Source organism: Oncorhynchus kisutch, unplaced genomic scaffold, assembly GCF_002021735.2.
Source record: "Oncorhynchus kisutch isolate 150728-3 unplaced genomic scaffold, Okis_V2 scaffold4071, whole genome shotgun sequence".
Lineage (NCBI taxonomy): Eukaryota > Metazoa > Chordata > Actinopteri > Salmoniformes > Salmonidae > Oncorhynchus > Oncorhynchus kisutch.
In genome coordinates, this window is record NW_022266016.1 from 1 (window position 1) to 14,558 (window position 14,558).

The 14,558-nt window shown below is 37.6% G+C and overlaps 11 non-coding genes across 11 annotated transcripts; all 11 read right to left on the reverse strand.

Moving 5' to 3' along the window:
• Window positions 1–5,265: 5,265 nt before the first annotated feature.
• trnac-gca (transfer RNA cysteine (anticodon GCA)) lies at window positions 5,266–5,337 on the reverse strand. Its single transcript has one exon. It is a non-coding gene; the product is annotated as a tRNA-Cys (tRNA).
• Window positions 5,338–6,566: 1,229 nt separating this feature from the next.
• Window positions 6,567–6,638, reverse strand: trnac-gca (transfer RNA cysteine (anticodon GCA)). Its single transcript has one exon. It is a non-coding gene; the product is annotated as a tRNA-Cys (tRNA).
• A 1,233-nt stretch (window positions 6,639–7,871) lies between these two features.
• On the reverse strand, window positions 7,872–7,943 carry trnac-gca (transfer RNA cysteine (anticodon GCA)). The gene has a single exon. It is a non-coding gene; the product is annotated as a tRNA-Cys (tRNA).
• Window positions 7,944–8,524: 581 nt separating this feature from the next.
• trnac-gca (transfer RNA cysteine (anticodon GCA)) lies at window positions 8,525–8,596 on the reverse strand. The gene has a single exon. It is a non-coding gene; the product is annotated as a tRNA-Cys (tRNA).
• Window positions 8,597–9,176: 580 nt separating this feature from the next.
• On the reverse strand, window positions 9,177–9,248 carry trnac-gca (transfer RNA cysteine (anticodon GCA)). The gene has a single exon. It is a non-coding gene; the product is annotated as a tRNA-Cys (tRNA).
• Window positions 9,249–10,324: 1,076 nt separating this feature from the next.
• On the reverse strand, window positions 10,325–10,396 carry trnac-gca (transfer RNA cysteine (anticodon GCA)). The gene has a single exon. It is a non-coding gene; the product is annotated as a tRNA-Cys (tRNA).
• Window positions 10,397–10,976: 580 nt separating this feature from the next.
• trnac-gca (transfer RNA cysteine (anticodon GCA)) lies at window positions 10,977–11,048 on the reverse strand. Its single transcript has one exon. It is a non-coding gene; the product is annotated as a tRNA-Cys (tRNA).
• Window positions 11,049–11,629: 581 nt separating this feature from the next.
• On the reverse strand, window positions 11,630–11,701 carry trnac-gca (transfer RNA cysteine (anticodon GCA)). Its single transcript has one exon. It is a non-coding gene; the product is annotated as a tRNA-Cys (tRNA).
• A 581-nt stretch (window positions 11,702–12,282) lies between these two features.
• trnac-gca (transfer RNA cysteine (anticodon GCA)) lies at window positions 12,283–12,354 on the reverse strand. The gene has a single exon. It is a non-coding gene; the product is annotated as a tRNA-Cys (tRNA).
• A 581-nt stretch (window positions 12,355–12,935) lies between these two features.
• On the reverse strand, window positions 12,936–13,007 carry trnac-gca (transfer RNA cysteine (anticodon GCA)). Its single transcript has one exon. It is a non-coding gene; the product is annotated as a tRNA-Cys (tRNA).
• Window positions 13,008–14,081: 1,074 nt separating this feature from the next.
• Window positions 14,082–14,153, reverse strand: trnac-gca (transfer RNA cysteine (anticodon GCA)). The gene has a single exon. It is a non-coding gene; the product is annotated as a tRNA-Cys (tRNA).
• Between the last annotated feature and the right edge of the window lie 405 nt (window positions 14,154–14,558).

Genomic DNA, 14,558 nt, shown 5'->3' on the forward strand with positions numbered 1-14,558 from the left:
AAACTGTCTAAAGGCGGAAAAATGTCTAATAAGGGACATTACAGCTGGATACTCACAAAAGCTCATCAAGAACACTCTCTCTGAACATACCCATAAAGTATTTGATTTCAAGATGACAAAAATATTACACATCTGAGACTATAGATCTGAATCTATTGCACTTCAACCTCTGTTAGGAACTGTCTGACAGAGAATAACCCTGCTATGAGGGACATTTTAACATGACTAACATAACCAAAAAAGTGCGTACTACTCCCTCCTCAAGATACTTTTAGAAGTCTTGATTTCAAGGGGGTGCCAGATTTGAACAGGAAATTTTCTAATAAGGGACATTTTCCCTGAGTAACATATTGGGAAAAAAAGTCCTCTACCCTCAAACAACTCTTTGAAAAATCTTGATTTAAAGGGGGCATCAGGATTTGGACCTGGGACCTCTTGATCTGCAGTCAAATGCTCTACCACTGAGCTATACCCCTCTGCTAGAAACTGTCTAAAGTTGGAAAATTGTCTAATAAGGACATTATAGCTGGATATCAACAAAAACTAATAAGAAAACACTCTCTCTCTGAAAACATACCCATAAATATTTGATTTCAAGATGACAAAAATATTACAATCTGAGAACTATAGATCTGAAGTCTGTTGCACTTCAACCTCTGTTAGGAACGTCTGACAGAGAATAACCATCTAATGAGGGACATTTTTGCAGAGCACACCCTCTCTCAAGAAACACTGAGAAGTACTTGATTTCAAGATGACAAAATATTCAATCTGAGACCTATAGATCTGAAGTCTATTGCACTTCCACCTCTGTTAGGAACTGTCGGACAGAGAAAAAAACATTGAATGAGGGACATTTTAGACTGAGTAACATAACCAAAAAGGAGTACTCCCTCTCTCAAGATACATTTAGAAGTTACTTGATTTCAAGGGGTGCCAGGATTTGAACGTGAGAATTGTCTAATAGGGACAATTTTCCTTGAGTAACATATTGGGAAAAAAAGTCCTCTAAACCTCAAACAACTCTTTGAAAAATTTGATTTAAAGGGGCATCAGGATTTGACCCTGGGACCCCTTGATCTGCAGTCAAATGCTCTACCACTGAGCAATACCCCCTCTGCTAGAAACTGTCTAAAGGTGGAAATTGTCTAATAAGGGACATTAATAGCTGATATCAACAAAAACTATAAAGACACTCTCTCTCTGAAAACATACCCTAAAGTATTTGATTTCAAGATGACAAAATATTACAATCTGAGACCTATAGATCTGAAGTCTATTGCACTTCCACCTCTGTTAGGAACTGTCTGACAGAGAAAAAAACATTGAATGAGGGACATTTTAGACTGAGTAACATAACCAAAAAAAGGAGTACTCCCTCTCTCAAGATACCTTAGAAAGTACTTGATTTCAAGGGGTGCCAGGATTTGAACGTGAGAAATTGTCTAATAAGGGACAATTTTCCCTGAGTAACATATTGGGAAAAAAAGTCCTCTACCCTCAAACAACTCTTAAAAATCTTGATTTAAAGGGGGCATCAGGATTTGAACCTGGGACCTCTTGATCTGCAGTCAATGCTCTACCACTGAGCTATACCCCCTCTGCTAGAACTGTCTAAAGGTGGAAAAATTGTCTAATAAGGGACATTATAGCTGGATATCAACAAAACTAATAAAGAACACTCTCTCTCTGAAAACATACCCATAAAGTATTTGATTTCAAGATGACAAAAATATTACAATCTGAGAACTATAGATCTGAAGTCTGTTGCACTTCAACCTCTGTTAGGAACTGTCTGACAGAGAATAACCATCTAATGAGGGACATTTTTGCAGAGCACACCCTCTCTCAAGAAACACTGAGAAAGTACTTGATTTCAAGATGACAAAAATATTACAATCTGAGACCTATAGATCTGAAGTCTATTGCACTTCCACCTCTGTTAGGAACTGTCTGACAGAGAAAAAACATTGAATGAGGGACATTTTAGACTGAGTAACATAACCAAAAAAGGAGTACTCCCTCTCTCAAGATACATTAGAAAGTACTTGATTTCAAAGGGGTGCCAGGATTTGAACGTGAGAAATTGTCTAATAAGGGACAATTTTCCCTGAGTAACATATTGGGAAAAAAGTCCTCTACCCTCAAACAACTCTTTGAAAAATCTTGATTTAAAGGGGCATCAGGATTTGAACCTGGGACCTCTTGATCTGCAGTCAAATGCTCTACACTGAGCTATACCCCCTCTGCTAGAAACTGTCTAAAGGTGGAAAGATTGTCTAATAAGGGACATTATAGCTGGATATCAACAAAAACTAATAAAGAACACTCTCTCTCTGAAAACATACCATAAAGTATTTGATTTCAAGATGACAAAAATATTACAATCTGAGAACTATAGATCTGAAGTCTGTTGCACTTCAACCTCTGTTAGGAACTGTCTGACAGAGAATAACCATCTAATGAGGGACATTTTTGCAGAGCACACCCTCTCTCAAGAAACACTGAGAAAGTACTTGATTTCAAGATGACAAAAATATTACAATCTGAGACCTATAGATCTGAAGTCTATTGCACTTCCACCTCTGTTAGGAACTGTCTGACAGAGAAAAAAACATTGAATGAGGGACATTTTAGACTGAGTAACATAACCAAAAAAGGAGTACTCCCTCTCTCAAGATACATTTAGAAAGTACTTGATTTCAAGGGGGTGCCAGGATTTGAACGTGAGAAATTGTCTAATAAGGGACAATTTTCCTTGAGTACATATTGGGAAAAAAGTCCTATACCCTCAAACAACTCTTTGAAAAATCCTGATTTAAAGGGGCATCAGGTATTTGACCTGGGACCTCTTGACTGCAGTCAAATGCTCTACCACTGAGCTATACCCCCTCTGCTAGAAATTGTCTAAGGCGGAAAAGATTGGTCTAATAAGGGACATTACTAGCTGGATATCAACAAAGCTAATCAACGAAGCACTCTCTCTCTGAAAACATACCATAAAGTATTTGATTTTCAAGATGACAAAATATTACAAACTGAGACCGATAGATCTGAAGTCTATTGCACTTCCACCTCTGTTAGGACCTGTCTGACAGAGAAAAAAAATTGAATGAGGGACATTTTAGACTGACTAACATACCCAAAAAAGGAGTACTCCCTCTCTCAAGATACATTTAGAAAGTACTTGATTTCAAGGGGGTGCCAGGATTTGAACGTGAGAAATTGTCTAATAAGGGACAATTTTCCCTGAGTAACATATTGGGAAAAAAAGTCCTCTACCCTGCAACAACTCTTTGAAAAATCTTGATTTTAAAGGGGGCATCAGGATTTGAACTGGGACCTCTTGATCTGCAGTCAAATGCTCTACCAGTAGTACCCCTCTGCTAAAACCTGTCTAAAGTTGGAAAATGTCTAATAAGGGACATTATAGCTGGATATCAACAAAAACTAATAAGAACACTCTCTCTCTGAAAACATACCCATAAAGTATTTGATTTCAAGATGACAAAAATATTACAATCTGAGAACTATAGATCTGAAGTCTGTTGCACTTCAACCTCTGTTAGGAACTGTCTGACAGAGAATAACATCTAATGAGGACATTTTTGCAGAGCACAACCCTCTCTCATAACACTGAGAAAGTACTTGATTTCAAGATGACAAAAATATTACAATCTGAGACCTTATAGATCTGAAGTCTATTGCACTTCCACCTCTGTTAGGAACTGTCTGACAGAGAAAAAAACATTTGAATGAGGGGACATTTTAGACTGAGTAACATAACCAAAAAGGAGTACTCCCTCTCTCAAGATATATTTAGAAAGTACTTGATTTCAAGGGGGATGCCAGGATTTGAACGGTGAGAAATTGTCTAATAAGGGACAATTTTCCCTTGAGTAACATATTGGGGGGAAAAAGTCCTCTACCTCAAACAACTCTTTGAAAAATCTTGATGTAAAGGTGGGGCATCAGGATTTGAACCTGGGACCTCTTGATCTGCAGTCAAATGCTCTACCACTGAGCTATACCCCCTCTGCTTGAACTGTCTAAAGGTGGAAAGATTGTCTAATAAGGGACATTATAGCTGGATATCAACAAAAACTAATAAGAACACTCTCTCTCTGAAACATACCCATAAAGTATTTGATTTCAAGATGACAAAAATATTACAATCTGAGAACTATAGATCTGAAGTCTGTTGCACTTCAACCTCTGTTAGGAACTGTCTGACAGAGAATAACCATCTAATGAGGGACATTTTTGCAGAGCACACCCTCTCTCAAGAAACACTGAGAAAGTACTTGATTTCAAGATGACAAAAATATTACAATCTGAGACCTATAGATCTGAAGTCTATTGCACTTCCACCTCTGTTAGGAACTGTCTGACAGAGAAAAAAACATTGAATGAGGGACATTTTAGACTGAGTAACATAACCAAAAAAGGAGTACTCCCTCTCTCAAGATACATTTAGAAAGTACTTGATTTCAAGGGGGTGCCAGGATTTGAACGTGAGAAATTGTCTAATAAGGGACAATTTTCCCTGAGTAACATATTGGGAAAAAAAGTCCTCTACCCTGAAACAACTCTTTGAAAAATCTTGATTTAAAGGGGGCATCAGGATTTGAACCTGGGACCCTCTTGATCTGCAGTCAAATGCTCTACCACTGAGCTATACCCCCTCTGCTAGAAACTGTCTAAAGTTGGAAAGATTGTCTAATAAGGACCATTATAGCTGGATATCAACAAAAACTAATAAAGAACACTCTCTCTCTGAAAACATACCCATAAAGTATTTGATTTCAAGATGACAAAAATATTACAATCTGAGAACTATAGATCTGAAGTCTGTTGCACTTCAACCTCTGTTAGGAACTGTCTGACAGAGAATAACCATCTAATGAGGGACATTTTTGCAGAGCACACCCTCTCTCAAGAAACACTGAGAAAGTACTTGATTTCAAGATGACAAAAATATTACAATCTGAGACCTATAGATCTGAAGTCTATTGCACTTCCACCTCTGTTAGGAACTGTCTGACAGAGAAAAAAACATTGAATGAGGACATTTTAGACTGAGTAACATAACCAAAAAAGGAGTACTCCCTCTCTCAAGATACATTTAGAAAGTACTTGATTTCAAGGGGGTGCCAGGATTTGAACGTGAGAAATTGTCTAATAAGGGACAATTTTCAAACGAGTAACATATTGGGATAAAAAGTCCTCTACCCTCAAACAACTCTTTGAAAAATCTTGATGTAAAGGGGGCATCAGGATTTGAACCTGGGACCTCTTGATCTGCAGTCAAATGCTCTACCACTGAGCTATACCCCCTCTGCTAGAAACTGTCTAAGGTGGAAAGATTGTCTAATAAGTGACATTATAGCTGGATATCAACAAAAACTAATAAAGAACACTCTCTCTCTGAAAACATACCATAAAGTATTTGATTTCAAGATGACAAAAATATTACAATCTGAGAACTATAGATCTGAAGTCTGTTGCACTTCAACCTCTGTTAGGAACTGTCTGACAGAGAATAACCATCTAATGAGGGACATTTTTGCAGAGCACACCCTCTCTCAAGAAACACTGAGAAAGTACTTGATTTCAAGATGACAAAAATATTACAATCTGAGACCTATAGATCTGAAGTCTATTGCACTTCCACCTCTGTTAGGAACTGTCTGACAGAGAAAAAACATTGAATGAGGGACATTTTAGACTGAGTAACATAACCAAAAAAAGGAGTACTCCCCCTCTCTCAAGATACACTTAGAATGTACTGATTTCAAGGGGTGCCAGGATTTGAACGTGAGAAATTGTCTAATAAGGGACCAATTTTCAACGAGTAACATATTGGGAAAAAAAGTCCTCTACCCTGAAACAATCTTTGAAAAATCTTGATTCAAAGGGGGCATCAGGATTTGAACCTGGGACCTCTCTGATCTGCAGTCAAATGCTCTACACTGAGCTATACCCCCTCTGCTAGAAACTGTCTAAAGGTGGAAAGATTGTCTAATAAGGGACATTATAGCTGGATATCAACAAAAACTATAAAGAACACTCTCTCTCTGAAAACATACCCATAAAGTATTTGATTTCAAGATGACAAAATATTACAATCTGAGAACTATAGATCTGAAGTCTGTTGCACTTCAACCTCTGTTAGGAACTGTCTGACAGAGAATAACCATCTAATGAGGGACATTTTTGCAGAGCACACCCTCTCTCAAGAACACTGAGAAAGTACTTGATTTCAAGATGACAAAAATATTACAATCTGAGACCTATAGATCTGAAGTCTATTGCACTTCCACCTCTGTTAGGAACTGTCTGACAGAGAAAAAAACATTGAATGAGGGACATTTTAGACTGAGTAACATAACCAAAAAAAGGAGTACTCCCTCTCTCAAGATACACTTAGAATGTACTTGATTTCAAGGGGGTGCCAGGATTTGAACGTGAGAAATTGTCTAATAAGGGACAATTTTCAACGAGTAACATATTGGGAAAAAAAAGTCCTCTACCCTGAAACAACTCTTTGAAAAATCTTGATTCAAAGGGGGCATCAGGATTTGAACCTGGGACCTCTTGATCTGCAGTCAAATGCTCTACCACTGAGCTATACCCCCTCTGCTAGAAACTGTCTAAAGTTGGAAAGATTGTCTAATAAGGGACATTATAGCTGGATATCAACAAAAACTAATAAAGAACACTCTCTCTCTGAAAACATACCCATAAAGTATTTGATTTCAAGATGACAAAAAATATTACAATCTGAGAACTATAGATCTGAAGTCTGTTGCACTTCAACCTCTGTTAGGAACTGTCTGACAGAGAATAACCATCTAATGAGGGACATTTTTGCAGAGCACACCCTCTCTCAAGAAACACTGAGAAAGTACTTGATTTCAAGATGACAAAAATATTACAATCTGAGACCTATAGATCTGAAGTCTATTGCACTTCCACCTCTGTTAGGAACTGTCTGACAGAGAAAAAAACATTGAATGAGGGACATTTTAGACTGAGTAACATAACCAAAAAAAGGAGTACTCCCTCTCTCAAGATACACTTAGAATGTACTTGATTTCAAGGGGGTGCCAGGATTTGAACGTGAGAAATTGTCTAATAAGGGACAATTTTCAACGAGTAACATATTGGGAAAAAAAGTCCTCTACCCTGAAACAACTCTTTGAAAAATCTTGATTTAAAGGGGCATCAGGATTTGAACCTGGGACCTCTTGATCTGCAGTCAAATGCTCTACCACTGAGCTATACCCCCTCTGCTAGAAACTGTCTAAAGGTGGAAAGATTGTCTAATAAGTGACATTATAGCTGGATATCAACAAAAACTAATAAAGAACACTCTCTCTCTGAAAACATACCCATAAAGTATTTGATTTCAAGATGACAAAAATATTACAATCTGAGAACTATAGATCTGAAGTCTGTTGCACTTCAACCTCTGTTAGGAACTGTCTGACAGAGAATAACCATCTAATGAGGGACATTTTTGCAGAGCACACCCTCTCTCAAGAAACACTGAGAAAGTACTTGATTTCAAGATGACAAAAATATTACAATCTGAGACCTATAGATCTGAAGTCTATTGCACTTCCACCTCTGTTAGGAACTGTCTGACAGAGAAAAAAACATTGAATGAGGGACATTTTAGACTGAGTAACATAACCAAAAAAAGGAGTACTCCCTCTCTCAAGATACACTTAGAATGTACTTGATTTCAAGGGGGTGCCAGGATTTGAACGTGAGAAATTGTCTAATAAGGGACAATTTTCAACGAGTAACATATTGGGAAAAAAAGTCCTCTACCCTGAAACAACTCTTTGAAAATCTTGATTCAAAGGGGGCATCAGGATTTGAACCTGGGACCTCTTGATCTGCAGTCAAATGCTCTACCACTGAGCTATACCCCCTCTGCTAGAAACTGTCTAAAGTTGGAAAGATTGTCTAATAAGGGACATTATAGCTGGATATCAACAAAAACTAATAAAGAACACTCTCTCTCTGAAAACATACCCATAAAGTATTTGATTTCAAGATGACAAAAATATTACAATCTGAGAACTATAGATCTGAAGTCTGTTGCACTTCAACCTCTGTTAGGAACTGTCTGACAGAGAATAACCATCTAATGAGGGACATTTTTGCAGAGCACACCCTCTCTCAAGAAACACTGAGAAAGTACTTGATTTCAAGATGACAAAAATATTACAATCTGAGACCTATAGATCTGAAGTCTATTGCACTTCCACCTCTGTTAGGAACTGTCTGACAGAGAAAAAAACATTGAATGAGGGACATTTTAGACTGAGTAACATAACCAAAAAAAGGAGTACTCCCTCTCTCAAGATACACTTAGAATGTACTTGATTTCAAGGGGGTGCCAGGATTTGAACGTGAGAAATTGTCTAATAAGGGACAATTTTCAACGAGTAACATATTGGGAAAAAAAGTCCTCTACCCTGAAACAACTCTTTGAAAAATCTTGATTTAAAGGGGGCATCAGGATTTGAACCTGGGACCTCTTGATCTGCAGTCAAATGCTCTACCACTGAGCTATACCCCCTCTGCTAGAAACTGTCTAAAGTTGGAAAGATTGTCTAATAAGGGACATTATAGCTGGATATCAACAAAACTAATAAAGAACACTCTCTCTCTGAAAACATACCCATAAAGTATTTGATTTCAAGATGACAAACATATTACAATCTGAGAACTATAGATCTGAAGTCTGTTGCACTTCAACCTCTGTTAGGAACTGTCTGACAGAGAATAACCATCTAATGAGGGACATTTTTGCAGAGCACACCCTCTCTCAAGAAACACTGAGAATGTACTTGATTTCAAGATGACAAAAATATTACAATCTGAGACCTATAGATCTGAAGGCTATTGCACTTCCACCTCTGTTAGGAACTGTCTGACAGAGAAAAAAACATTGAATGAGGGACATTTTAGACTGAGTAACATAACCAAAAAAAGGAGTACTCCCTCTCTCAAGATACACTTAGAATGTACTTGATTTCAAGGGGGTGCCAGGATTTGAACGTGAGAAATTGTCTAATAAGGGACAATTTTCAACGAGTAACATATTGGGGAAAAAAGTCCTCTACCCTCAAACAACTCTTTGAAAAATCCTGATTTAAAGGGGGCATCAGGATTTGAACCTGGGACCTCTTGATCTGCAGTCAAATGCTCTACCACTGAGCTATACCCCCTCTGCTAGAAACTGTCTAAAGGCGGAAAAATTGTCTAATAAGGGACATTACAGCTGGATATCAACAGAAGCTCATCAAGAACACTCTCTCTCTGAAAACATACCCATAAAGTATTTGATTTCAAGATGACAAAAATATTACAAACTGAGACCTATAGATCTGAAGTCTATTGCACTTCCACCTCTGTTAGGAACTGTCTGACAGAGAAAAAAACATTGAATGAGGGACATTTTAGACTGAGTAACATAACCAAAAAAAGGAGTACTCCATCTCTCAAGATACACTTAGAAAGTACTTGATTTCAAGGGGGTGCCAGGATTTGAACGTGAGAAATTGTCTAATAAGGGACAATTTTCCCTGAGTAACATATTGGGAAAAAAAGTCCTCTACCCTGAAACAACTCTTTGAAAAATCTTGATTTTAAGGGAGCAATAGGAATTGAACCTGGGACCTCGTGATCTGCAGTCAAATGCTCTACCACTGAGCTATACCCCCTCTGCTAGAAACTGTCTAAAGTTGGAAAGATTGTCTAATAAGGGACATTATAGCTGGATATCAACAAAAACTAATAAAGAACACTCTCTCTCTGAAAACATACCCATAAAGTATTTGATTTCAAGATGACAAAAATATTACAATCTGAGAACTATAGATCTGAAGTCTGTTGCACTTCAACCTCTGTTAGGAACTGTCTGACAGAGAATAACCATCTAATGAGGGACATTTTTGCAGAGCACACCCTCTCTCAAGAAACACTGAGAAAGTACTTGATTTCAAGATGACAAAAATATTACAATCTGAGACCTATAGATCTGAAGTCTATTGCACTTCCACCTCTGTTAGGAACTGTCTGACAGAGAAAAAAAACATTGAATGAGGGACATTTTAGACTGACTAACATAACCAAAAAAGGAGTACTCCCTCTCTCAAGATACATTTAGAAAGTACTTGATTTCAAGGGGGTGCCAGGATTTGGACGTGAGAAATTGTCTAATAAGGGACAATTTTCCCTGAGTAACATATTGGGAAAAAAAGTCCTCTACCCTGAAACAACTCTTTGAAAAATCTTGATTTAAAGGGGGCATCAGGATTTGAACCTGGGACCTCTTGATCTGCAGTCAAATGCTCTACCACTGAGCTATACCCCCTCTGCTAGAAACTGTCTAAAGTTGGAAAGATTGTCTAATAAGGGACATTATAGCTGGATATCAACAAAAACTAATAAAGAACACTCTCTCTCTGAAAACATACCCATAAAGTATTTGATTTCAAGATGACAAAAATATTACAATCTGAGAACTATAGATCTGAAGTCTGTTGCACTTCAACCTCTGTTAGGAACTGTCTGACAGAGAATAACCATCTAATGAGGGACATTTTTGCAGAGCACACCCTCTCTCAAGAAACACTGAGAAAGTACTTGATTTCAAGATGACAAAAATATTACAATCTGAGACCTATAGATCTGAAGTCTATTGCACTTCCACCTCTGTTAGGAACTGTCTGACAGAGAAAAAAACATTGAATGAGGGACATTTTAGACTGAGTAACATAACCAAAAAAGGAGTACTCCCTCTCTCAAGATACATTTAGAAAGTACTTGATTTCAAGGGGGTGCCAGGATTTGAACGTGAGAAATTGTCTAATAAGGGACAATTTTCAACGAGTAACATATTGGGATAAAAAGTCCTCTACCCTCAAACAACTCTTTGAAAAATCTTGATGTAAAGGGGGCATCAGGATTTGAACCTGGGACCTCTTGATCTGCAGTCAAATGCTCTACCACTGAGCTATACCCCCTCTGCTAGAAACTGTCTAAAGGTGGAAAGATTGTCTAATAAGTGACATTATAGCTGGATATCAACAAAAACTAATAAAGAACACTCTCTCTCTGAAAACATACCCATAAAGTATTTGATTTCAAGATGACAAAAATATTACAATCTGAGAACTATAGATCTGAAGTCTGTTGCACTTCAACCTCTGTTAGGAACTGTCTGACAGAGAATAACCATCTAATGAGGGACATTTTTGCAGAGCACACCCTCTCTCAAGAAACACTGAGAAAGTACTTGATTTCAAGATGACAAAAATATTACAATCTGAGACCTATAGATCTGAAGTCTATTGCACTTCCACCTCTGTTAGGAACTGTCTGACAGAGAAAAAAACATTGAATGAGGGACATTTTAGACTGAGTAACATAACCAAAAAAAGGAGTACTCCCTCTCTCAAGATACACTTAGAATGTACTTGATTTCAAGGGGGTGCCAGGATTTGAACGTGAGAAATTGTCTAATAAGGGACAATTTTCAACGAGTAACATATTGGGAAAAAAAGTCCTCTACCCTGAAACAACTCTTTGAAAAATCTTGATTCAAAGGGGGCATCAGGATTTGAACCTGGGACCTCTTGATCTGCAGTCAAATGCTCTACCACTGAGCTATACCCCCTCTGCTAGAAACTGTCTAAAGTTGGAAAGATTGTCTAATAAGGGACATTATAGCTGGATATCAACAAAAACTAATAAAGAACACTCTCTCTCTGAAAACATACCCATAAAGTATTTGATTTCAAGATGACAAAAATATTACAATCTGAGAACTATAGATCTGAAGTCTGTTGCACTTCAACCTCTGTTAGGAACTGTCTGACAGAGAATAACCATCTAATGAGGGACATTTTTGCAGAGCACACCCTCTCTCAAGAAACACTGAGAAAGTACTTGATTTCAAGATGACAAAAATATTACAATCTGAGACCTATAGATCTGAAGTCTATTGCACTTCCACCTCTGTTAGGAACTGTCTGACAGAGAAAAAAACATTGAATGAGGGACATTTTAGACTGAGTAACATAACCAAAAAAAGGAGTACTCCCTCTCTCAAGATACACTTAGAATGTACTTGATTTCAAGGGGGTGCCAGGATTTGAACGTGAGAAATTGTCTAATAAGGGACAATTTTCAACGAGTAACATATTGGGAAAAAAAGTCCTCTACCCTGAAACAACTCTTTGAAAAATCTTGATTTAAAGGGGGCATCAGGATTTGAACCTGGGACCTCTTGATCTGCAGTCAAATGCTCTACCACTGAGCTATACCCCCTCTGCTAGAAACTGTCTAAAGTTGGAAAGATTGTCTAATAAGGGACATTATAGCTGGATATCAACAAAAACTAATAAAGAACACTCTCTCTCTGAAAACATACCCATAAAGTATTTGATTTCAAGATGACAAACATATTACAATCTGAGAACTATAGATCTGAAGTCTGTTGCACTTCAACCTCTGTTAGGAACTGTCTGACAGAGAATAACCATCTAATGAGGGACATTTTTGCAGAGCACACCCTCTCTCAAGAAACACTGAGAAAGTACTTGATTTCAAGATGACAAAAATATTACAATCTGAGACCTATAGATCTGAAGGCTATTGCACTTCCACCTCTGTTAGGAACTGTCTGACAGAGAAAAAAACATTGAATGAGGGACATTTTAGACTGAGTAACATAACCAAAAAAAGGAGTACTCCCTCTCTCAAGATACACTTAGAATGTACTTGATTTCAAGGGGGTGCCAGGATTTGAACGTGAGAAATTGTCTAATAAGGGACAATTTTCAACGAGTAACATATTGGGGAAAAAAGTCCTCTACCCTCAAACAACTCTTTGAAAAATCCTGATTTAAAGGGGGCATCAGGATTTGAACCTGGGACCTCTTGATCTGCAGTCAAATGCTCTACCACTGAGCTATACCCCCTCTGCTAGAAACTGTCTAAAGGCGGAAAAATTGTCTAATAAGGGACATTACAGCTGGATATCAACAGAAGCTCATCAAGAACACTCTCTCTCTGAAAACATACCCATAAAGTATTTGATTTCAAGATGACAAAAATATTACAAACTGAGACCTATAGATCTGAAGTCTATTGCACTTCCACCTCTGTTAGGAACTGTCTGACAGAGAAAAAAACATTGAATGAGGGACATTTTAGACTGAGTAACATAACCAAAAAAAGGAGTACTCCATCTCTCAAGATACACTTAGAAAGTACTTGATTTCAAGGGGGTGCCAGGATTTGAACGTGAGAAATTGTCTAATAAGGGACAATTTTCCCTGAGTAACATATTGGAAAAAAAATCCTCTACCCTGAAACAACTCTTTGAAAAATCTTGATTTTAAGGGAGCAATAGGATTTGAACCTGGGACCTCGTGATCTGCAGTCAAATGCTCTACCACTGAGCTATACCCCCTCTGCTAGAAACTGTCTAAAGTTGGAAAGATTGTCTAATAAGGGACATTATAGCTGGATATCAACAAAAACTAATAAAGAACACTCTCTCTCTGAAAACATACCCATAAAGTATTTGATTTCAAGATGACAAAAATATTACAATCTGAGAACTATAGATCTGAAGTCTGTTGCACTTCAACCTCTGTTAGGAACTGTCTGACAGAGAATAACCATCTAATGAGGGACATTTTTGCAGAGCACACCCTCTCTCAAGAAACACTGAGAAAGTACTTGATTTCAAGATGACAAAAATATTACAATCTGAGACCTATAGATCTGAAGTCTATTGCACTTCCACCTCTGTTAGGAACTGTCTGACAGAGAAAAAAACATTGAATGAGGGACATTTTAGACTGACTAACATAACCAAAAAAGGAGTACTCCCTCTCTCAAGATACATTTAGAAAGTACTTGATTTCAAGGGGGTGCCAGGATTTGGACGTGAGAAATTGTCTAATAAGGGACAATTTTCCCTGAGTAACATATTGGGAAAAAAAGTCCTCTACCCTGAAACAACTCTTTGAAAAATCTTGATTTAAAGGGGGCATCAGGATTTGAACCTGGGACCTCTTGATCTGCAGTCAAATGCTCTACCACTGAGCTATACCCCCTCTGCTAGAAACTGTCTAAAGTTGGAAAGATTGTCTAATAAGGGACATTATAGCTGGATATCAACAAAAACTAATAAAGAACACTCTCTCTCTGAAAACATACCCATAAAGTATTTGATTTCAAGATGACAAAAATATTACAATCTGAGAACTATAGATCTGAAGTCTGTTGCACTTCAACCTCTGTTAGGAACTGTCTGACAGAGAATAACCATCTAATGAGGGACATTTTTGCAGAGCACACCCTCTCTCAAGAAACACTGAGAAAGTACTTGATTTCAAGATGACAAAAATATTACAATCTGAGACCTATAGATCTGAAGTCTATTGCACTTCCACCTCTGTTAGGAACTGTCTGACAGAGAAAAAAACATTGAATGAGGGACATTTTAGACTGAGTAACAT